The 25282-nt window shown below is 45.5% G+C and overlaps 1 long non-coding RNA gene across 1 annotated transcript in view; it reads right to left on the bottom strand.

Annotated features, from left to right (window-relative positions):
* Positions 1-2703: 2703 nt before the first annotated feature.
* Positions 2704-25282, bottom strand: part of LOC134947956 (uncharacterized) — a 31877-nt gene continuing 9298 nt past the window's right edge. The window contains exons 2-3 of the long non-coding RNA XR_010182880.1: positions 8773-8880; positions 2704-2786 (exon numbers count right to left, since the gene is read on the bottom strand). This is a non-coding gene — a long non-coding RNA (uncharacterized LOC134947956). The remainder of the gene's footprint in view (positions 2787-8772; positions 8881-25282) is intronic.

Raw genomic sequence — 25282 nt, 5'->3', positions numbered from 1 at the left:
TTTCTTGCAGGCCACCCTTGTTAGTGTTTCATGAGAACCGGGTGGTTCTGACGACTAAGCATTCTTTCCTTCCAAAGGTTGTTTCAGCATTCCATTTAAACCAGGACATTGTCCTTCCAGCATTTTCTCCGTCGTCTTCTCCTGGGGAGAACTCCCATTTGGCCCTCCTGGATGTTGTTCGGGCCTTACGTATTTATTTGTCTCGCACGGAGTCTTTATGTCGTACGGATACCTTGTTGGTATTGATTGATGCTCCCAAACGAGGTTGGCCGGCTTCCAAGAACACTGTGGCCCGGTAGGTAACTTCGGCCATCAGACAGGCTTACGTGTCTTACGTGTTTCGGTTCCTGACTCAATTAGGGCTCATTCGACTAGAGCAGTTGGAGCCTCTTGGGCTGTTCGCGGTGGTGCATCTATTGAGCAGCTGTGCAGGGCGGCGACCTGGTCGTCAGTCCATACTTTCACAAAGTTTTACCGTTTTCATACTTTTGGTTTGGAGACTGCCTCTGTTGGGCGTCGAATTTTACAGACGGCTATGCCGTCAACGTCTCCCTCCTCTCATTAGCTTGCTTTGGGAAATCCCACAAGTAACGGCGCAGCGTCCCACAGATGGATGACAGAGAAATAGGGATTTTTGTTTACTTACCGTAAAATCTCTTTCTCTGAGTCCATCTGGGGGACGCTGCGATCCCTCCCGTAGTTTTGTCTGGTTTATTTGGTGGATTTTTGTTCTGCTCTATCTCCTTTGGCTTGGCTAAACGTTAACTGAGTGATGGCTGAGCATGAAGGAGATGGGAGGGGTTAGAGGGGGGAGGAGGCAGCTTTTTGATAGATTCTGTGCCAAACTCCACTACTACACACCTCTAACCCACAAGTAACGGCGCAGCGTCCCCCAGATGGACTCAGAGAAAGAGATTTTACGGTAAGTAAACAAAAATCCCTATATCTATGGACGGATCGGGCAGTGTGCTGTGCATACACACTGCCTGATCTGTCGGGGACTGACGTCATGAACTGGGCGGGCGCGTACACACGCCCGCCCAGTTCAGCTGTCAATCACCGCCGGCCGCCGCAGCATGTGTACGGGCGGTCGGCCGACCGCCCCGTACACACACAGCGACGCGCCAATATATCGGTAGATATATTGGCCTTCGGCTGTGCTGCGCGCCCGACGCGATACGTCTGTGAACGACCGAGTTCACAGACGTATCGCCCGTACACACTGGCCGACGGTCCCGCGATATATCGGCCGTTCAAGAGAACGGCCGATATATCGACCAGTGTGTACGGGCCTTAAGTCTAAGATGGTTGAAGACACAGACTGTTGTAACATTTAGTTTCCACCTGAAATAGAATAGGATTGTCTGATATACAGTTGTCGAATAGGAATATCCTATTAATTGCTATCAGGTACAATTCTATATACTGTCAAAAATACTTTTTTTTTATTATTATTTTTTATTATTGTGCCACTCGCGAAATATTAAAACAAAGAGGTATAGACATGTATAGAGGATATCCTTTTGCTAAAAAACAAAAACACAAATTGTATGAATCAAAACATTTCAATGTAAAGATAACATTGTGTTCTTTAGAGACGATGACACTCCTGGTGCTAGCTTTTTATGTTGCTTGGGTTACAATTATTAATATTTGTGATGGTCAAATAATTAAGTTTTTATCTCAAAGTACAATATCCACTTATGATATACAATGCATAAAAAATTGGATCTTTGCCAATGCCAAGAATGAGGAGAGGTATAGTGGTATGTGTCATAGGTTGCTCCACTACTTCTGCCCAAATATGTACTGTACCTGATATTCCAAGGTGCCCTCCCATCCAAGTACTAATCAGGCTTGTCTCTGCTTAGCTTCTAAGATCAAACAAGTTTGGGCGTGACCATTGAAGTATGGCAGTACCAGTGAGTTAACAAATGAGAGAGTGTGGTTTATGACCAAAATACCCAAAGAAGTATTTCTGCTGTCTAATGGTTATGCACAGGGCCCCTGTTGCTGGATTGCATTGCAGAGAGTTAATTATACTGGCATATTAGATTAGAGAGTACTTGAAAAATGAGGAGACAGATAAATAGGTTGGAGTACCCCCACTTCTGCTGTCCTCTGTCATATAGGTTTATAGCGGACAGAGCATGAGAGAGATATGGGGTACCTTGGCCTATTGATATAATAAGGGAAGGGTGGAGCAATACAAGTCCTCCGGCATAGGTATATGAAAAACGTAATGTTTGGTCTCACACAGAAAATTATCAAATGGATATATACATTTTCTTAATAGAAATAAATGTAAAGAAAGTAAAGAGTAGTGGTAATGCCCTACTATCAATATCTGTGGGAAATTGACTGACTAATATTAGTTAAGCATATTCACAATTTTAACCCACAAGTCAGATGGGTAAAATCCTACTATCAATATATGTGGGGAAAAGACTGACAGATATTAGTTAAGCATGTTAAAAAATGTGGCCCAAAAGTCAGATAGCACATACTGTATAATTACATATAAAATAAATCGACATGCTCCCAAGCATTTCTTGCATTTAAGATCCAAAGCATGTACAACTTGAAAAAATGACAGTGATAGTAGGTATGTCTAAAGGAGTAGACTGATTTGTAATTCAATCAAGTAAGCAACACTATAAGTAATTAGCATAAAACCCCAAAATGGGCATGTACAATACCAGGAGAGCTCAGTGTGGGTCAGGCCGTGCACTGCCTGACACCACGGCTTCACAGACGGCCGTTTCACCTGTTGGGTGTCTTGTTCACTATGAGAAAATTAGAATGAAATGAGGTCTTGTTACCTTACTTATTTATCAACCCTCGTACGGGTTGGCACTTTAGGTTACAAAGCAGATGCCCATGGTCATCCCACAGGTCTGGGGGGGGGGGGAAATAAGAATTTACTTACCGATAATTCTATTTCTCATAGTCCGTAGTGGATGCTGGGGACTCCGTAAGGACCATGGGGAATAGCGGCTCCGCAGGAGACTGGGCACATCTAAAGAAAGCTTTAGGACTAACTGGTGTGCACTGGCTCCTCCCCCTATGACCCTCCTCCAAGCCTCAGTTAGGATACTGTGCCCGGACGAGCGTACACAATAAGGAAGGATTTTGAATCCCGGGTAAGACTCATACCAGCCACACCAATCACACCGTATAACCTGTGATCTGAACCCAGTTAACAGTATGATAACAGAGGAGCCTCTGAAAGATGGCTCACAACAATAATAACCCGATTTTTGTAACAATAACTATGTACAAGTATTGCAGACAATCCGCACTTGGGATGGGCGCCCAGCATCCACTACGGACTATGAGAAATAGAATTATCGGTAAGTAAATTCTTATTTTCTCTAACGTCCTAAGTGGATGCTGGGGACTCCGTAAGGACCATGGGGATTATACCAAAGCTCCCAAACGGGCGGGAGAGTGCGGATGACTCTGCAGCACCAAATGAGAGAACTCCAGGTCTTCCTCAGCCAGGATATTAATTTTGTAGAATTTTACAAACGTATTTGCTCCTGACCAAGTAGCTGCTCGGCAAAGTTGTAAAGCCGAGACCCCTCGGGCAGCCGCCCAAGATGAGCCCACCTTCCTTGTGGAGTGGGCATTTACAGATTTTTGGTTGTGGCAGGCCTGCCACAGAATGTGCAAGCTGAATTGTACTACAAATCCAACGAGCAATAGTCTGCTTAGAAGCAGGAGCACCCAGCTTGTTGGGTGCACACAGGATAAACAGCGAGTCAGATTTCCTGACTCCAGCCGTCCTGGAAACATATATTTTCAGGGCACTGACAACGTCTAGCAACTTGGAGGCCTCCAAGTCCCTAGTAGCCGCAGGCACCACCAATAGGTTGGTTCAGGTGAGACGCTGAAACCACCTTGGGGAGAAACTGAGGACGAGTCCTCAATTCCGCCCTGTCCGAATGGAAAATCAGATAAGGGCTTTTTCAGGATAAAGCCGCCAATTCTGACACGCGCCTGGCCCAGGCCAGGGCCAACAGCATGACCACTTTCCATGTGAGATATTTTAACTCCACAGATTTAAGTGGTTCAAACCAATGTGACTTTTGGAACCCAAAACTACATTGAGATCCCAAAGTGCCACTGGAGGCACAAAAGGAGGCTGTATATGCAGTACCCCTTTTACAAACGTCTGAACTTCAGGGACTGAAGCTAGTTCTTTTTGGAAGAAAATTGACAGGGCCGCAAATTTGAACCTTAATGGACCCCAATTTCAGGCCCATAGACACTCCTGTTTGCAGGAAATGTAGGAATCGACCCAGCAGAATTTCCTCCGTCGGGCCTTACTGGCCTCGCACCACGCAACATATTTTCGCCAATTGCGGTGATAATGTTTTTGCGGTTACATCCTTCCCGGCTTTGATCAGGATAGGGATGACTTCATCCGGAAAGCCTTTTTTTTCCCTTCAGGATCCGGCGTTCAACCGCCATGCCGTCAAACGCAGCCACGGTAAGTCTTGGAACAGACAGGGTCCTTGCTGGAGCAGGTCCCTTCTTAGAGGTAGAGGCCACGGATCCTCCGTGAGCATCTCTTGAAGTTCCGGTTACCAAGTCCTTCTTGGCCAATCCGGAGCCACGAATATAGTGCTTTCTCCTCTCCATCTTATCAATCTCAGTACCTTGGGTATGAGAGGCAGAGGAGGGAACACATACACTGACTGGTACACCCACGGTGTTACCAGAGCGTCTACAACTATTGCCTGAGGGTCTCTTGACCTGGCGCAATACCTGTCGAGTTTTTTAATCATGTGGACGACTTCTGGGTGAAGTCCCCACTCTCCCGGGTGGAGGTCGTGCTGAGGAAGTCTGCTTCCCAGTTGTCCACTCCCGGAATGAATACTGTTGACAGTGCTATCACATGATTTTCCGCCCAGCGAAGAATCCCTGCAGCTTCTGCCATTGCCCTCCTGCTTCTTGTGCCACCCTGTCTGTTTACGTGGGTGACTGCCTTGATGTTGTCCGACTGGATCAACACCGGCTGACCTTGAAGCAGAGGTCTTGCTAAGCTTAGAGCATTGTAATTGGCCCTTAGCTTCAGGATATTTATGTGAAGTGATGTATCCAGGCTTGACCCTAAGCCCTGGATATTCCTTCCCTGTGTGACTGCTCCCCAGCCTCGCAGGCTGGCATCCGTGGTCACCAGGACCCAGTCCTGAATGCCGAATCTGCGGCCCTCTAGAAGATGAGCACTCTGCAACCACCACATGATGGATACCCTTGTCCTTGGTGACAGGGTTATCCGCTGATGCATCTGAAAATGCGACCCGGACCATTTGTCCAGTAGGTTCCACTGGAAAGTTCTTGCGTGGAATCTAACGAATGGGATTGCTTCGTAGGAAGCCACCATTTTTACCCAGAACCCTTGTGCATTGATGCACTGAGACTTGGTTCGGTTTTAGGAGGTTCCTGACTAGCTCGGATAACTCCCTGGCTTTCTCCTCCGGGAGAAACACCTTTTTCTGGACTGTGTCCAGGATCATCCCTAGGAACAGAAGACAAGTCGTCGGAACCAGGTGCGATTTTGGAATATTGAGAATCCAATCGTGCTGCTGCAACACTACCTAAGATAGTGCTACACCGACTTCCAACTGTTCCCTGGATCTTACCCTTATCAGGGAATCGTCCAAGTAAGGGATAACTAAAATTCCCTTCCTTCGAAGGGATATCATTTCGGCCATTACCTTGGTAAAGACCCGGGGTGCCGTGGACCATCCCTACGGCAGCGTCTGAACTGATAGTGACAGTTCTGTACCATAACCTGAGGTACCCTTGGTGAGAAGGGTAAACTTTGACATGAAGGTAAGCATCCTTGATGTCCCAAGACATCATGTAGTCCCCTTCTTCCAGGTTCGCAATCACTGCTCTGAGTGACTCAATCTTGAATTTGAACCTCTGTATGTAAGTGTTCAAAGATTTTAGATTTTAGATTTAGAATCGGTTTCACCGGGCCGTCTGGCTTCGGTACCACAATAGTGTGGAATAATACCCCGTTCCCTGTTGCAGGAGGGGTACCTTGATTATCACCTGCTGGGTGAATGGCTTCGAAAACTGCCTCCCTGTCAGAGGGAGACGTCGGTAAAGCCGACTTTTGGAAACGGCGAGGGGGAGACGTCTCGAATTTCAATATGTACCCTTGAGATATTACCTGAAGGATCCAGGGGTCTACTTGCGAGTGAGCCCACTGCGCACTGAAATTCATTGAGAACGGGCCCCCACCGTGCCTGAGTTTGTAAGGCCCTAGCGTCATACTGAGGGCTTTTGCAGAGGCGGGAAAGGATTTCTGTTCCTGGGAACTGGGTAATCTCTTCAGCCTTTTACCTCTCCCTCTGTCACGAGCAGAAAAGAGGAACCTTTTGTCCGCTTGCCAACAAAGGACTGCGCCTGATAATACGGCGTCTTATTTTGAGAGGCGACCTGGGGTACAAACGTGGATTTCCCAGTTGTTGCCGTGGCCACCAGGTCTAAAAGACCGACCCCAAATGTCCCCTTTTAAAGGCAATACTTCCAAATGCCGTTTGGAATCCGCATCACCTGACCATTTTACTGGTAGAATTGGACAACGCACTTATACTTGATGCCAGTCGGCAAAAATTCCGCTGTGCATCATGCATATATAGAAATGCATCTTTTAAATGCTCTATAGGCAATAATATACTATCCTTATCTAGGATATCAATATTTCCAGTCAGGGAATCAGACCATGCCAACCCAGCACTGCACCTCCAGGCTGAGGCGATTGCTGGTCGCAGTATAACACCAGTATGTGTGTGAATACATTTTTGGATACCCTCCTGCTTTCTATCAGCAGGATCCTTAAGGGCGGCCATCTCATGAGAAGGTAGAGCCCTTGTTCTTACAAGCGTGTGAGCGCCTTATCCCCCCTGGCGGGAAAGGGTATACAGCCAATACTTTTTAAGAAATTATCAATTGTTATCGGGGGGAAACCCACGTATCATCACACACCTCATTTTATTTTTCAGATTCAGGAAAACTACAGGTAGTTTTTCCCTCACCGAACATAATACCCCTTTTTGGTGGTACTCGTATTATCAGAAATGTATAAAACATTTTCCATTGTCTCAATCATGTAACGTGTGGCCCTACTGGAAATCACGGTTGTCTCTTCACCGTCGACACAGGAGTCAGTATCCGTGTCGGCGTCTGTATCTGCCATCTGAGGTAACGGGCGCTTTAGAGCCCCTGACGGCCTATGAGACGTCTGGACAGGCACAAGCTGAGTAGCCGGCTGTCTCATGTCAACCACTGTTTTTTTTATACAGAGCTGACACTGTCACGTAATTTTCAACAGTACATCCACTCAGGTGTCGACCCCCTAGGTGGTGACATCACTGTTACAGACACTCTGCTCCGTCTCCACATCATTTTTCTCCTCATACATGTCGACACAAACGTACCGACACACAGCACACACACAGGGAATGCTCTGATAGAGGACAGGACCCCACTAGCCCTTTGGGGAGACAGAGGGAGAGTATGCCAGCACACACCAGAGCGCTATATATATATATACAGGGATAACCTTATATAAGTGTTTTTTCCCCTTATAGCTGCTGTATGTTTTAATACTGCGCCTAATTAGTGCCCCCCTCTCTTTTTTTAACCCTTTCTGTAGTGCAGGGAAGAGCCAGGGAGCTTCCCTCCAACTGAGCTGTGAGGGAAAATGGCGCCAGTGTGCTGAGGAGATAGGCTCCGCCCCCTTTTCGGCGGCCTTATCACCCGTTTTTCTGTATATTCTGGCAGGGGTTAAATGCATCCATATAGCCCAGGAGCTATATGTGATGCATTTTTTGCCATGTAAGGTATTTTTATCGTGTTTTATTGCGTCTCAGGGCGCCCCCCCCAGCGCCCTGCACCCTCAGTGACCGGAGTATGAAGTGTGCTGAGAGCAATGGCGCACAGCTGCAGTGCTGTGCGCTACCTTATTGAAGACAGGAACGTCTTCTGCCGCCGATTTTTCCGGACCTCTTCGCTCTTCTGACTCTGTAAGGGGGCCGGCGGCGCGGCTCCGGGACCCATCCAGGCTGAACCTGTGATCGTCCCTCTGGAGCTAATGTCCAGTAGCCAAGAAGCCCAATCCACTCTGCACGCAGGTGAGTTCGCTTCTTCTCCCCTTAGTCCCTCGATGCAGTGAGCCTGTTGCCAGCAGGTCTCACTGAAAATAACAAACCTAAACTAAAACTTTCACTAAGAAGCTCAGGAGAGCCCCTAGTGTGCACCCTTCTCGTCGGGCACAGAAATCTAACTGAGGCTTGGAGGAGGGTCATAGGGGGAGGAGCCAGTGCACACCAGTTAGTCCTAAAGCTTTCTTTAGATGTGCCCAGTCTCCTGCGGAGCCGCTATTCCCCATGGTCCTTACGGAGTCCCCAGCATCCACTTAGGACGTTAGAGAAACTGTGGTTTTCATTTTATCACTCCTTTCCATGTTTGCTTTACACTGCATGAATGCCTGTGATTTTTATTTTCATATGATGTGAATTTTTTTTCTGTTATAAATAAAATAATAAAAAAAGATGTGTCTTTGAGATTTTAAGGAAACCGCATAATGAAATAAATATATATATATATATATATATATATGCACAACGAGTCCAGCGGCACCCGGATGTATAAAAGCACAGTAGCACAGGTAAGAGATGCAACGTTTTGATGTAATTTATTCTACATCGTCTTCAGGCAAATAACAAACAGTAACAGACAACAGCTCACCTTATATCCCCACCATGTGCAGGACGCCGTCAGCGACTTCCAGAACCGGGAAGTATGGCGCCCACAAATGACGTCATCTCCCACTGCCCGTTGCCACAGAGATCGGCGCTAATAAAAACAAAAGTGACAGCAGGAGAGGGTAAGACAGCAACAGATCACAAAAATATGATCAATCATATCACTAAAGAACATAAGCCATATCTAGTCATATACAGATCCAAGATAGCATCTTATATGGAAAACGTACCATATAAAAAAAAAAAAAAAATAACAGGAACCATATAGTTCATATAAATGCATGCAGACCAAGGGTATAATTTAATCCACGGGGAGACAAAGTACCCAAATGGTGGATCCATCTGGATTCACATTTTAACAATTTAAGCAAACGATTCCCATCCCGTATGGATAACGGTTCATGGTCAATAATCATATATCTGAGGTTGGCCATATTATGGACAGCCTCCGCAAAATGCAGTGCAACCGGGTGTTCACTCTTACCCGTTTCAATGGATACCCGAATGGTGGAGCGGTGCGCCGCCATTCGTTCACATAGAGTTCTATCGGTCTTACCGACGTAATGTAGTTCGCAAGTGCATTTGATGAAATAAACAATAAACTTTGTCATGCATGTAACCTTATGTCTGATGAAGAATCTCTTCCCACTAAACGGGTGACAGAAACTTTCACCAGCTATAAGATATCTGCATGTTACACAATTGATGCATTTATAACACCCATTACATCTGCTAAGAAAATGTTGTGTGGCTGGTGCACAAGACATGTTGGTAATGTCCGTCTTGACCACCCAGTCATGAATGTTGGGTCCCCTAGTGTAACAGGGCATAGTTTTATTACTCAAATTCAAATCCTCATCAGAACTCACAATAGGCCAAAGTTGATTAGACACCGATTTAATAGCACCGCTAGAGGTATTGTAATGATTCTCCCAGGGTATGTGGTTCTCAAGAGTATCACTCGTGGTATGCTGCAGCAATGTATTGCGTGCTTTAGTCAACGCTTTCTGTTTAGCAAGAAATAAAGTAGGTAAGGAATAACCCCTAACTAAAAATGTATCAATCATTATATCAATTTGTCCAGCAGCTCTCTCCTTATTGTTACAGATACGGCAAGCTCTCAAGAATTGGGAAAAGAGCAGGCCGTATTTAAGAGGTTTAGGATGGAAACTACTAGAGTGTAATAAGGTGTTTCTATCTGTCACCTTAACATATAAATCAGTAGATAGCTCCTGATTTTCCAGTTTAATCAAAACATCCAAAAAGTTGATGGAGCAATCACTAATGTCATATGTAAATTTAATTGGGCTGTTGGACTTGTTGTGATCCTCAATAAATTATACCAATTGTTCTCGCATACCAGACCATATCATAAATAAATCGTCGATATATCTGACATTAAAAAATATTTTGACAGAAATACTAGGATCCGTGAAAAAAATATCACGTTCCACCTGAAACATGTACGAGTTAGCGTATGATGGGGCCACATTGGAAGATGATGTCATTTGTGGACGCCATACTTCCCGGTTCCAGAAGCCACTGACGGCGTCCTGCACATGCTGGGGATATAAGGTGAGCTGTTGTCTGTTACTGTTTGTTATTTGCCTGAAGACAATGTAGAATAAATGACATCGAAACGTTGCATCACTTACCTGTGCTACTGTGCTTTTATACATCCGGGTGCCGCTGGAGTCGTTGTGCTGATATTGGACTCCTTGCTGATGAGGATCTGCAGCAGGCACCGGAGCGCTTATCTTCATGAAAGGTGTGCTGCCCTAAGTTGCATTTATGTGTGTGTATATATATATATATATATATATATATATATATAGACAGGAATCACGGCGGCACTCAGGAGACTGTTATACTTGCAGTAAGGTTTATTGCCAAATGTGCATCCACACATGTTTCGGGACACAGCCCGTCGACGGGCTGTGTCCCGAAACATGTGTGGATGCACATTTGGCAATAAACCTTACTGCAAGTATAACAGTCTCCTGAGTGCCGCCGTGATTCCTGTCTATTTGCAGTCATGCTGACTGAGGGAGGGCACCGGAGCAGGTAATGGACAGATACTTTTGGAGTGCCGGCTGTAACTGTTTGCTATATATATATATATATATATATATCTATATCTATATCAATTTAATGCGGCAATCATGGGGGGAAGTTATGCCAGGCACTGTACTAGGTAGATACCTAATATCTTTATGAATCTTGGGGAGATAGTACATTATTGAACAATAGGTTTCCCCATGTATATAATCATTGTCAGTTTAAATAATTATACCTAAAAGTGTTATCCAACATAATGTCCCATTTCAGCAAATAGTTAGATTTTTTATTTATTCTCTAATTGAAAAACACTCATAAATTGTCTGTGTTTTTTTGTAGTATTATTATTATTATTGTTATTATTATTATTATTATTATTATTACTACATTATTTTATTAAGGTTAGAGAATGTACCTTTAGTACTCCCCCCCCCCAGGCCAGTACTTTTATGTACCATTACCCCTCAAAACCGAACACCCCAAATCACAGTGGCACTCCAAGGATGCCCAATTTTACCTTACTTGTCATATTAGACAAATCCCCCAACACCGTGCACAGGTCACCAGATATTTTGATTAAAAAAACATACGGTATCTTTATTTGATGTTTCTCAGTGTACCATCAACCTTCCATTTCAGTGGCACCACGGCACAAGACCTACTTTCCATATTCTGGATTCTGTTTACTCCTTGATGTAGGTTAACGGTATCACTCTTCAAAGAAATGTTCTTTAATATGCTTATATGCCTTTGTACAATCTGTAATTTAAACCCAATTAAATGACCAATCTTTTTATGCCTCTATAGATGGCCTTTTCATGGTTCATTTGGAATGAAAAAATATAAAGGCAACACTCTTACCTAAACCCAGAGAGAATGGTAGGGCCAGGTTTACAGATCTCTTAAGATATTAATTGTCATATCCGCCAAACACAGTAGCCCACTGGTGCCTCAACTAAACCAGTGAAGCCAGGGTTTCGGATAGAACAGGCCTTTTATATAGCAGAATGTGTGAATTATAATTGCAGCTATCTCTTTAGCCAACACCAACTATTAATTAGCACCTTCTGCTATATTCAAAATAAACTCTAAAATACTTTGCAACTGGAAACTCTCTTCAAACCCTTCCCCAGTCTTTCCCCTCACATATAACCTACAGTAATAGCAACCAACCAATCCAAAGCCTTTGTCCCTGGTTTTCTACGGTACCAAGAACTCATCATTTGTATGAAGATTCTGTTTTTCTTTATGTCACTCTTGACCCAAAATAATGCGCATGTAGACAACTGCTGTTGCTAGCACTTATCTTTTATCCTAGGGGTGTGTTACGATACAACAGAACTGATTCACATAAGACTATTAAAGGTATATTCAATTTAAGTCGAAAGCTGCTGTCTGTCGAAAAGACGGCAGTTTTTGTCTTTTTTAGGTCGGAAGGAATTCCGACCTATTCAATCCAATCCCAAAAGGTTTCAATGCCATCTCAATTCGACTTTAAAAAAAGTCGAATTGAGATGTGGGAGCAGAGACAGGGGAGAGGATGAGACGGGAGGGAGACGAGGAGGAGAAGGGGGAGAGCCACGGGCAGATGGGGGAGAGCAGCGCTACAGCAGCGGCTATAGCAGCGTAGCCGTAGGATGTGTCTCAGCCACCGCTCACAGCAGCATCCACCCGGCTCCAGCAAGCGAGACCTGCTGGAGCCGGATGGACGCTGCCGTGAGCGGCGGCTGTGACACATCCTCCGGCTACGCTGCTGTAGCGCTGCTCTCCCCCGTCTGCCCGTGGCTCTCCCCCGTCTCAGCTCCCGCATCTCAATTTCACTCTCTCTTACGTCCTAGAGGATGCTGGGGTCCATTTTAGTACCATGGGGTATAGACGGTTCCGCAGGAGCCTTCGGCACTTTAAGACTTTTCAACAGTGTGAACTGGCTCCTCCCTCTATGCCCCTCCTCCAGACCTCAGTTTAGAAAATGTGCCCGGGAGACTGGCTGCACATCAGTGAAGCTCTACTGAGTTTGACTGAAAAAGACTTTGTTAGTTTTTTTATTTTACAGAGAACCTGCTGCCAACAGCTTTCCTGCTTCGTGGGACTTAGGGGGGGGGAGTAGGATTTCTCAGTTAGTTTAATGGCTCTGCTTCCGCTGACAGGACACCATTAGCTCCTGAAGGGTACTGAACACAGCCCTTGCCTGGCTGCTGCTCACTCCCACAGCACTGCCGCCACCCGCTAACAGCGCCAGAAGTCAGAAGGCTGGTGAGTATTAACCGGAGACCTGCAGAGAGGGTCCCTCCGGTCATCATGGCGGCATAAAGGTACCAGCGCAGCGCGGGACGCTGGGTAGCAACATGTCTCTCAGCACAGGGTGCAGGGCGCGCGGGGGGTTGCGCTCTGAGGGATATGATAAATCCTTACTCTCACCACTGGCAAAATGTACATACATGTGAGCCGCTGATGTACACTGCCCCCGCCAGTATAAATATTACTGTGGCTGAACAGGGGGCGGGGCTTCACCTCAGAATTGCTTGTAACACTCATTTGGCGCCATTTTCTCCTCACAGAGATGCCGAAGCGCTGATCCTACAGGCTGCTTCTCCTCACACATCGCTGATACAAGTACCAGGGTGTTATAGAAGGGGAGGGGAGCACATAATTTATTGAAGTCTGCGGGCTTCACATTGGATAAAAAGCGCTGTTTTGGTATATATGTATATTCATTGTATGTAATACATATAGGGCGCGTGGTGTGGACTGGCAATCCCCTCTGGGTCTCTCTGACAGACTTTAGGTAAATCTGTCCCCAATAGCTCCCCTGTGTGTGTGAGTGGTGTGCCTGTACACGTGTGTAACAGGGCTAGAGAAAGTTCTTCCCCAGAGGAAACCATTTTGAAGGCACAAGAGTGTTCTGAGCCTGTGGGTGTGAAAGCTGCACAGTAATATGTAAATTCTCTGAGTCTGAACAACAGACAAAGCAAGACAGTCTGTGGAGGATGCTTTGTTTGCTGATTCCTCCACGTCACCCACTCGGGACCCCTCCTGTTCCCAGAAAAGGTCTTTGACTTAAATTATGCAAAGGGACACTGACACAGATTCCAACACTGAAGTCGACACTGGAGATTTGAGGGGGGTAGATCCGAAACTGGTTAAGAGCATTCAATGTATGATAGTCACTATAAAAGACGTGTTGGAATTTCCTGACACAACACCTCCACCTGAGGAAAAAACAGGTGGTGACTTTTTCTCCGTCTAAGGATAGCGTACCCTTTCCCTGAAGAGGATAGGCGTAAGTGGGAGTCACCCCCAGTGATAGACACCTCAGTCTCTAGGTTGTCAAAGAAAATCGTTTTACCTGCCCCAGGGTCAGCTTCATTAAAAGAACCTGCTGACCGCAAATTAGAGACGACTTTAAAGTCCATCTATGTTGCTACGGGTACGTTACTCAGGCCCGCGATTGCTTCTGCGTGGGTAGGTAACGCAGTGGAAAAGTGGGCAGACAATTTAATTGTTAATATTGACACGGTCGATAAGATGATATGCTGCAAATTCTAGGTCATATCAAACATTCTGCAGGTTACTTAGTTGAGGCTATGAAGGACATAGGCTTACTGGGCTCAAGGGCCTCTACTATGGCGATTTCAGCCGCAGGGCGCTCTGGATCCGCCAATGGAATGCTGATGCTGAATCCAAAAGAAATATTGGGTGCTCCCCTACAATGGTGAGGCCCTCTTTGGAAACTAGATGCCATGATATCAACTACTACATCTGGCAAGTCAGCATTTCTGCCGTCGGCAGCTACACCGGCTAAAAAATAAAAAAAAAAGTATATCATTCTCATACTATGCTGTCCTTTCGGCCCAACAAGTACAAAAAGGCTAAGAGTACCCCTTTTGTCACAGGAAAAGGGAGAAAACCTACAACACCGTCAAGCTCCCAGGAGCAGAAGTCAGCAACTACTTCTGCAAAAGCCACAGCATGACGATGGGGCTCCTCTGCGGGAGTGCGATCGGGTGGGGGCACGTCTTTTATATTTCAGCCAGGTCTGGCTTCAGTCAGACCTGGATCCTTGGATATTACAGATAGTATCCCAAGGTTACAGGTTGGAATTTCAAGACCTTCCCCCATGCCGATTTTTTCAAATCAGCCTTGCCAGTTTCTGCTCAGGACGGCACAAATGTCCTGAACGCAATACACAAATTATGTCAAGACAAAATAATTGCCTTGGTTCCTGCCGAACAAAGAAACCAAGGTTTTTATTCAAGAGCCTGTTTGTGGTGCCGAAGCTGGATGGCTCAGCCAGACCGATTTTAAACCTAAAATCTCTGAATCTTTATTCGAAAAGGTTCAAATTCAAGATGGAATCCTTGAGAGTGGTGATTTCCAGCTTGGAAGAAAAGGTATTTTCTGGCGTCGGTGGACATCAAGGATGCTTACTTGCATGTCCCCATTTACCTGCCACATCAAGCATACCTGAGGTTTCCGGTTCAGGATTGCCAATACCAATTCCATTACCATTCGGGCTTTTCACGGCTCCGAGAATATTCACCAAAGTGATGGCGGAGATGATCAACATAATTCCATAATTGGATGATCTCATAAAAGCGAGATCCAGGGACAAGCTACTCCAGAACATAGCATTGTCCCCGAAGGTGCTTCAACAGAACGGTTGGATCATCAACTTTCCAAAATCGCAGTTGGAACCGACAATGAGATTATAATTTTTGGAATGATACTGGACACCGAGATACAAGGAGTATTTCTACCGGTGGAAAAGGCTCAGGATATCCAGAGCATGGTCAAACAACGTTTGAGACCAAGAACAGTATCAATTCATCAGTGCATTCGCCTGCTGGGGAAAACGGTAGCAGCTTACGAGGCGCTACAATATGGCCGTTTCCATGCCAGGGTCTTCCAGTGGGACCTACTGGACAAGTGGTCAGGGTCGCATCTCCACATGCATCAAAGGATAATCTTGTCAGCGAAAGCCAGTATTTCGCTCCTGTGGTGGCTACAAATTTCTCACCTCCTGGAGGGATGCAGGTTCGGGATTCAGGCCTGGATCCTGGTGACCACGGATGCAAGTCTCCGAGAATGGGGAGCAGTCATGCAAGGTGAAAGCTTCCAAGGAAGAGGGTCAAGTTAAGAAACTCGCCTTCACATAAACATTCTGGAATTGAGAGCTGTGTAAAATAGTCTTCATCAAACGACACACCTTCTTCTAGGTCGTCCCATACAGATCCAGTGAGACAATGTAACTGCAGTAGCTTACATAAACCGTTGAGGCGGAACAAAAAGCAGAGCAACAATGGCAGAGGTGACAAAGATACTCCTCTGGGCAGAAAGACATGCAAAAGCTCTGTCGGCAATTTTCATTCCGGGAGTGGACAACTGGGAAGCAGACGTCCTCAGCAGACATGATCTCCATTAAGGAGAATGGGGCCTCCACCAAGAAGTCTTTGCGGAGGTGGCAAGTTATTGGGGTGTTCCTCAAGTGGATATGATGGCTTCACGCCGCAACAAGAAGCTTCAGAAATATTGTTCCAGGTCAAGAGACCCACAAGCAATAGCGATAGATGCACTGGTGACCCAGTGGGTGTTTCGGTCGGTGTATCTGTTCCCTCCACTTCCACTTACTCCAAAAGTTCTCAAGATCATCAGAAGAACAGGAGTTCGAGCAATACTCATTGCTCCGGACTGACCAAGGAGGGCTTGGTATCCAGATCTTCAAGAGTTATTAATGGAAGATCAACGGCCTCTTCCTCTTCACGAGGACCTGTTTCAGCAGGGGCCGTTAGTTTATCAGGACTTACCGCGGATGCGTTTGACGGCATGGCTGTTGAGCGCCAGATCCTAGCCCGTAAGGGTATTCCCAATGAAGTCATTCCCACACTTATTCTGGCCAGGAAGGGGGTAACGTCCAAATATTACCATCGTATTTGGAGAAAATATGTATCTTGGTGTGAATCCAAGAAGTCTCCTGCGGTGGATTTTAAATTAGGACGTCTTCTCCTATTTCTACAGGCAGGTGTGGATGCTAGATTGAGATTAGGATCTATCAAGGTTCAGATTTCGGCCTTGTTAGTTTTCTTTCAGAAACAATTGACTTCTCTTCCTGAGGTCCAGACGTTCGTGAAAGGGGTTCTGTGCATCCAACCTCCCTTTGTGCCTCCTGTGGCGTCATGGGATCTTAATGTGGTGTTGCAGTTCCTTAAATCGGACTGTTTTGAGCCTCTGCAAGAGGTGGAGTTAAAGTTCTCACTTGAAAATTGGTTATGCTGTTGGCCTTGGCTTCAGGCAGACGAGTGTCTGAGTTAGGAGCTCTGTCACAGAGTCCTTATTTGATATTTCATGAAGATAGGGCTGAACTGAGAATACGTCCGCACTTTCTTCCGAAGGTTGTGTCTTCTTTTTATATCAACCAACCAATGGTGGTGCCAGTAGCTTCTGACACCTCAGCCGTCTCAAGGTCCTTGGATGTTGTCAGAGCGCTGAGGACTTATGATGCAAGAACGGCTCGGACAAGGATAACAGAATCTCTGTTTGTCCTCTATGACCCCAACAAGATTGGGGGTCCTGCTTCTAAGCAGACTATTGCGCGCTGGATCTGCTACTTGGTTGGGTGCAAACACATTTGATAAGTTTTATAAGTTTGACACCTTGGCTGCTGACGACCTTCAATTTGGTCAGTCAGTTCTGCAGGAACATTAGCACTTTCCTGCCCGTACTGGGAGCTTTGGTATAGCCCCATGGTACTAAAATGGACCCCAGCATCCTCTAGGACGTAAGAGAAAATAGGATTTTAATTACCTGCCGGTAAATCCTTTTCTCGTAGTCCGTAGAGGATGCTGGGCCCCCACCCAGTGCTCATTTTTCCTGCTGATTACGTTTCTCTTTCTGCACATTTTTTCATGTGTTGAGTTGTTAACAGCTGTTGCTGTTGCGTTATGCATGCTGGTTGGCATGACTTATGTTAAAGGCCATGTTAGCCGACATGTTGTTTATGGATGGTGTGAGCTGGTGTGAATCTCGCCACAAAAGGTTTGTGACTCTGCGCACCGAGTATACCTGTTTCTTGCCTCCACATCTGGTGAGCGTCCGTACACTGACGCGTCACTGGAGTTCAGGGCCGGGGTGTCTTGATTAGTCCCCCGACCAGACAGTTCGTGCTTCAGCGGCTGACTGAGATCCGGCGAGCGTCCGTACACCGACGCGCCGCCGGAGTTCAGAGCCAAGGCAGCCTGACTAGTACCCGGGGGGGCAGTTTGACAGACCCTATCCGTACGGCGGGGAACACGGCGAGCGTCGCACACAGCCGCGATACACTCCCTGCCGAGACAGGTCCCTGCTTACACAGCACACGATCACCCAGGGAGCGCTGGTGAACCGGCGCCCTGCAGGGGAACGGGGCTGCAATAGGGCGGACCAGTCCGGAGGGTATTGCTCCCAACACACACCTGGTCAATACCCACCGAACACCGTGAAGAACTACTCCCATAAGGTATACCTAAGTGCAAGTAGCTACTCGGACGAGCGGGCCGCCGCCGTCCGAAAGACATTCAAGACTGTGTTTCCCTTAGTCTCTTTGGTCACTCACCAAGGGTCAGGTACCGCTCACATTACCGTGTTGACCAGGAGGTTAATATCACTTGTTGCGGGACATTATACTCTAACTTACTTTACTTTTAATTTATTTGCAGGATTAACTGCATTTAATACTTACGTTACTTATATTTCTCATTTGTTTGGAAGATCTAGGTCATTAATTACTTTTTGAATTGTTCAGTAAAGATTTATTACATATATTGTGCAAGGTCCATATTTCTACACATTGGCCATTTTCCTATTGTATATATAGGAGACACCCACACTACGAATAGGGCCGAGCGCAGCATTTAATCACCAATTACTGAATCTCGCCACAAGTTTAATTGTAATTCCTCTCTCGAGAATGTCCGTCTTCTCGGGCACAGTTCCTATACTGAGGTCTGGAGGAGGGGCATAGAGGGAGGAGCCAGTTCACACTGTTTAAAAGTCTTAAAGGGCCAAAGGCTCCTGCGGAACCGTCTATATCCCATGGTACTAAAATGGACCACAGCATCCTCTACGGACTACGAGAAAAAGATTTACCAGCAGGTAATTAAAATCCTATTTTTTTTAAAGTTGAATTGAGATGGCATTGAATAGCCCTGGTCGTATCCATTCCGACAAATGAATGTCGGAATGGATCCGACTTCAATTGAATATACCCCTTAGAGTCACAACTGGTAAGGTCTTCAACCACTAACAGTCACCCGCTGTTGCCATAGAGTTATTACGCTCACCAGTACTTAGGTGACCACCTGGATTTACGCTCGGAACAGTAAGAGCTTATGTGATCAGTCTGGTGACCACAGGATGCAGAATATGAGGCTAGAGAGACAAAGTTCCAACTGTTAGGAATGCTGGCTGAATTGGTAGCTATACTAGTGATGCAGGATACGACTGAAGAGTTGCAGCTTCAGCCATGCAGGATTCTGGCAGAGACTAGAGAAACCTAGAACGCATGATATAGCTAAGAGGTTGCGGCTCTAGCCTTGCAGGGTGTTGGCAGATATTTGAGCAGGCCAGGAATGCAAGATATGACTGAAGAGTTGCGGCTCCAGCCATGCAGGATTTTGGCAGGTATTACAGCAGGCCAGGAATTCAGGTTTAGGCTGAGATGTTGCGGCTCCAGCAGTGCAGGGTACTGACAGATATTCAGACAGACAAGGAATGCAGGGTTAGGTTGGGAGGTTGCGGCTCCAGCCGTGTAGGGCACTGGCAGATATTCAGACAGGTCAGGGATGTGGGATATTCTCAATTACTGACAGGAGTATGGTACCAAACAGGACTAAACCTTCCAGGAATCAAGAACAGAGGACCAGGGGCCCACGCTTGCAGGCAAGAACTATAAGCGGCAGGTTCTGACAAGGCTGACAGGAAGACAAAGGGTAGAGGAGCCAATCCAGAAGCTGGCTCAGCCAGGTCCTCTTTAATTAACTTCTTGTTCAGCTGGAGCGCTGCATATTCACAGCGCTGCCACACAATCCTCCACAGCTGCCAGGCGTCCCGGTCGCCCAGCAACGACTGAGACCCGCTGTCGGGATTCTGTAACTTTGTCTGTCCCCGGAGGGGGCACTAGTGGGTCAGTGTAGGAGTGATAGAGGAAACGGGGAGACTGACGAAAAGCTCCGCGCATGTGTGCTTGATATTTATTATCACACAGGGATAACGGATGACAGGAACAATGAATAATAACTTAATCCGATAAATGAATATTTCAAAAGTCACTGGTAACAAATGAGCAATGAAGATGAACTTGTAACTTGATATAAATGATAAGGCAATAATGAAATCAGATGCAGCAAACGAAACTCCGATATATAACAAATAGCAATCAAAGCACACAGTCTCTGTAGAAGCACACGTCTTTAAGCCAAGCAAGGCCCTAGCAGGAGACAGTTCTTCTAACACAGCAAGTTGTTAAGTGCTGAATGCAATGCACAATGCTAGATGCTGGTAATCAGGTGCACAGGCTGAGTAATGGAAGAACATCTGAAGAGAGTCTCTTACTGCAAGTTGTTGTGGCAAACTGTGGCTGGAGTTCATAGCAAACTGAAGACTGAAGAATGACAACAAGGAAACCACTGGAAACAGGAACCAGGAGAACTTGTACACCGAATGTGACTCGTAGGAAAGCTGGAATGGATGCGGGTACTTGTAGTTCCACAGGAACACTGGAACAGGGAAAACAACTTAAATGCCAGAAATAGGAGATCGTTGGAAACAGGGGATTGCAGACTGGAACTGGAAACGGAACTGGAATGGAACTGCTGGAGCCTGTAGTTCCACAGGTCCAATACACTGGGGAATCTCTGCAGACAGAGGACTGAAGACAGGAGACGCCTGTTCAAAGGATGTGACGCATTGTCCAAGGCGATGAGACTGAGCCAGGAACTGGAGTTTATACCCCTTGGTCTGTGATGATTGGATGTAGCATCTCTGTGAGAACACACCCCGCTGGATTGGGTGTTCAGATCAGCTGTGAGTTAGCTGAAGCTAATGATTCGTCAGGAGAGTCATTCTGAAATGCTCTGCTGATTGCTGGCTGGGCTCAGTAGTGCACCGGGAGTAAATGCTGTTAACTAGAAGCACTGTGTACTCCAGGCTGCAGTAGACTGAAAACTGGAACTGGAACTGAACTGCTGGAACCTGTAGTTCCACAGTAAGTGATGCGATGGAGAATACAGATTCCTGACAGTACCCCCCCCCCTTTTATGGGTGGGCACCGAACACCCACGCTGGAACTTGGAAGGCTGAATGTCAATTGAAGTCTCAGAAGACAATGTAGGACACTTGAGAGTAGAGGACTGGAATAAGCATTCATAAGCAGGAGTAGAATCGACTTGAAATACTCTAGGGTGGAGAGAGGACGTCATCTCCAAAACTGACTGACAGGAGTTCCTTACTTGACACACTGGAGAGAACCACACCGGGTTCGGAGGAACTGGAATCGGTAGGAACCGACAGAGACTTTGGACAGACGGATGGAACTGGGATTTGTCCAGGACTACTTGAATTGACTTGAACCGAAGGAGGCTGATCTGGACAGACGGATGGGACCGGATTGGGTCCAGAAAAGCTGGAACCGGATGGAACCGGAGGAGTCTTCGGACTGACGGATTGGAGCGGATTTGATCCGAAGATGCTGGAATCGGCTGGAACCGAAGGAGGCTGATCCAGACAGACGGATAGGACCAGATTGGGTCTGGAAAAGCTTGAACCGGCTGGAACCGGAGGAGTCTTCGGACTGACGGATAGGACCGGATTTGATCCGAAGATGCTGGAATCGGCTGGAACCGAAGGAGGTAGCTCAGCATTGGCAACGGAGCTACTCGGGCTGGCTGGAACCAGTGGAGTCTTACTGGAATCGGCTAGAACTGAAGGAGGTTGATCTGGACAGACGGATGGGACCGGACTGGGTCCAGAAAAGCTTGAACCGGCTGGAACCAGAGGAACAACAGAACTTGTAAGGGATTGCTGCAGGGTATCCAAGCGGGTAGATATTCCTTGTAGAAACAAGATCACTTGCTGTTGTGCAGCGTCTTAGCCATTGAGTCGGGACACCAAACTTTGGAGTGACCCTGACCCCACACTCTGATCACCATCCGGGTCCATGGGCCTTGGACAAACTGTCAGGATTCTGTAACTTTGTCTGTCCCCGAGGGGGCACTAGTGGGTCAGTGTAGGAGTGATAGAGGAAACGGGGAGACTGACGAAAAGCTCCGCGCATGTGTGCTTGATATTTATTATCACACAGGGATAACGGATGACAGGAACAATGAATAATAACTTAATCCGATAAATGAATATTTCAAAAGTCACTGGAAACAAATGAGCAATGAAGATGAACTTGTAACTTGATATACATGATAAGGCAATAATGAAATCAGATGCAGCAAACGAAACTCCGATATATAACAAATAGCAATCAAAACACACAGTCTCTGTAGAAGCACACGTCTTTAAGCCAAGCAAGGCCCTAGCAGGAGACAGTTCTTCTAACACAGGAAGTTGTTAAGTGCTGAATGCAATGCACAATGCTAGATGCTGGTAATCAGGTGCACAGGCTGAGTAATGGAAGAACATCTGAAGAAAGTCTCTTACTGCAAGTTGTTGTGGCAAACTGTGGCTGGAGTTCATAGCAAAATGAAGACTGAAGAATGACAACAAGGAAACCACTGGAAACAGGAACACAGGAACCAGGAGAACTTGTACACCGAATGTGACTCGTAGGAAAGCTGGAATTGATGCTGGTACTTGTAGTTCCACAGGAACACTGGAACAGGGAAACAACTTAAATGCCAGAAATAGGAGATCGCTGGAAACAGGGGGTTGCAGACTGGAACTGGAAACGGAACTGGAATGGAACTGCTGGAACCTGTAGTTCCACAGGTCCAATACACTGGGGAATCTCTGCAGACAGAGGACTGAAGACAGGAGACTTTTTTTTTTTTTTTTTTTTATTAAACCATTTAGGTTAGTAAACATAGTCATCTACAATACAGATTTAGACAGTAAACAAATCATCAGCATGAATTTTTTTGAAAAACAACAATTATTATTATAAAAAAAAAACACCTGTTCATAATCAAAAAACAATATACAACTTAACACATACCCACAATATTAGGCTATCAATCTTCGTTAACATATCTAACCACATGCCTCCATTTCTTAACTTTCCAAACTCCCTCAGCATCAAGCTCTTTTCTTCCTTTCCTATCTCTCAGATAATAGACATATAACTTACCCAATACCATTCTAACACACTCATTCACAGACCAGCACTCACTCCTAAACACACACAGATTCCTTGCATTCCACAAAACTTCCATCACACAGCTCATGATCAACCACAAAAGTCTCTCTTTTCCTCTATCACATGCTCCCATACCAAATAATGCCACCTTCCATCCAATATACCTAACACCAGTAATCTCTCTACACAAGCCACCCAAACACTTCCATACATCATTTGCAAAACCACAATTCCACATTACATGCATCACTGTTTCAGTATTATAACAATTGTCTCTCGGACAGACATCTGAAGCTACCAAGTCTCTTTTTTTCATAAACACTCTCACTGGCAACCCCTCATGCATACACAACCATACAATCTCCTTTTGTGTATTTGACATGCCATACGAACATAGCCTCTTCCATATAATCACAGCTTCACTTGAGCGCATATAATTGATATTACAAACTATCTCTCTATCTTTTATAACTTTCATAACCTTCTTTCTGTCTTTAAACCCACTTAAAGAAATATTCAAAAGATCTTTCTTTTTAATGAAAACTTCAATTACATTGTACCACCACGGACTTCTAAACGCCACAGGTACCTTCAGGTCCCTTTTGATCCACCCTAAACCATACCAAGTCCACCCAGCCATATATCTCACCATACAGGCAGTTTTACTCCCCTTCCCTATTAACTCTACTATAACACGAATATAATTAACATACAAAAAGATTTCAATATCAGGGAAATCCAACCCACCCTTCTCTCTTGCCTTTATCAACACTTCACGTTTCAAACGTTCCATCTTCCCACCCCAAACAAACATGAAAAGAACTCTGTTTATTTTCTTGATCTCCAGCACAGACGGAGGAAAAACACATGCCAGAAACAATAAAATAGGTAACACCACACTTTTAATCACCAACACTTTCCCAAACACTGTCATCTGTCTCATCTTCCAAAAATCCACCTTCTTCTGTACCCTCTTACTACATTCTTCCCAACTCACACTCCCTTTCAAATCATCCTCAAACACCACACCTAATATTTTAATCCCTTCACTCACGCTCATAATCCCTTCCACACTGCAACTTTCATCCCCAAAGCACTTCAATTTTGTTTTACACCAATTAACTTTAAATGCAGAAGCACTGCAAAAGAAACTAACCAGTAATTTAACTCTTCTCAATTCTGCAACACTCTTACTCACAACCGCAACATCATCCATATACCCCAATACTTTCACCATCCTACCTCCACTACCTGGTACCAACACCCCCCCTACAACTTTATCTCTCCTAATCATCTGTAATAATGGTTCAATAACACAAATAAACAAAATAGCTGACAATGGACATCCTTGTCGTACTCCTGACCTAATCACTACATTCTTACTTATATTCCCATTCACCAAAAACTTAGTCACAACAGAATCATATAACCCTCTCACACATCTTACAAATTCCACCGGGAACCCCATACGTACCAATACTTTAAACATAAAATTGTGAGACACGCGGTCATACGCTTTTTCAAAATCTAAAGCTAATAACATACATACTCTCTTCCTTTCTCTGCAGTCACCCAACACATCTCTCAGCAAAATCAGATTATCTGTTATCCTTCTACCAGGCACACCACACACTTGATCATCACCCACCACCTGATCCACCACATCCCGCATCCTATTTGCCAATATTTTTGCCAGAATTTTATAATCTGAATTTAAAAGCGTAATAGGTCTCCAATTTTCTAACAAACCCCTATCACCTTTTTTATGCACTAACACCACAATACCTTCTTTCATACTATCACATAATCTTGCATTTCCAAACATAAAAGCACACAAATCACACACATCCTTCCCTATGACATCCCAAAAACAACTATAAAACTCAATCGGCAACCCATCCATACCTGGAGTTTTATTCCTTTTAGCACTATCCACAGCTCTTTTCACTTCATCACCTGTTACCTTATCCATCAAAACCGGCAAATTTCCCTCATACACTCTCTCAGACAAACCACACAATACTTCTTCTTCCATATCACTATCTACTTCCTTCCTATCATACAACTTTTCATAAAATTCTGTAATCACATCCATCATTCT

The sequence above is a fragment of the Pseudophryne corroboree genome, chromosome 8 (genome assembly GCF_028390025.1).
Source record: "Pseudophryne corroboree isolate aPseCor3 chromosome 8, aPseCor3.hap2, whole genome shotgun sequence".
NCBI lineage: Eukaryota > Metazoa > Chordata > Amphibia > Anura > Myobatrachidae > Pseudophryne > Pseudophryne corroboree.
This window is presented reverse-complemented; position numbering and strand designations above follow the sequence as displayed.